Here is a 361-nt window from a genome sequence, read left to right on the forward strand (position 1 = left end):
GGCGTCACCACTTCAGCCTCTTCCTTGGGCCCTTGTTCCGCGGCAGCTTAAATGATCTTTCCAGAATTCTGTTACAGGCTCTTCAATGGCTGCAAGTTGTCCCCTAGAGCACATTCCAGCCACCTGGTTCCCTAGAATCAGAACACTGCGGCCTCTCCACTGACGTCTCATCAACCTCTCCCTTTGTTCCTCCTCCAGTCGTTTGAACTGTTACTAATTTCCCCAATGCTTCATGCCACCCCTTGTCCTTGCATCTTTGCATTTCCTGTTCCTTGGCCTTGCCAGGTCCCTGTTGCCAATTTCTTTTCACTGCTGGCCTTGCCTAGCCCTCTCTCATCCTTCAGTATGAGGTTGAAACTCC

This window comes from Pteropus vampyrus, unplaced genomic scaffold (assembly GCF_000151845.1).
Source record: "Pteropus vampyrus isolate Shadow unplaced genomic scaffold, Pvam_2.0 Scaffold61, whole genome shotgun sequence".
NCBI classification, from domain to species: Eukaryota; Metazoa; Chordata; class Mammalia; order Chiroptera; family Pteropodidae; genus Pteropus; species Pteropus vampyrus.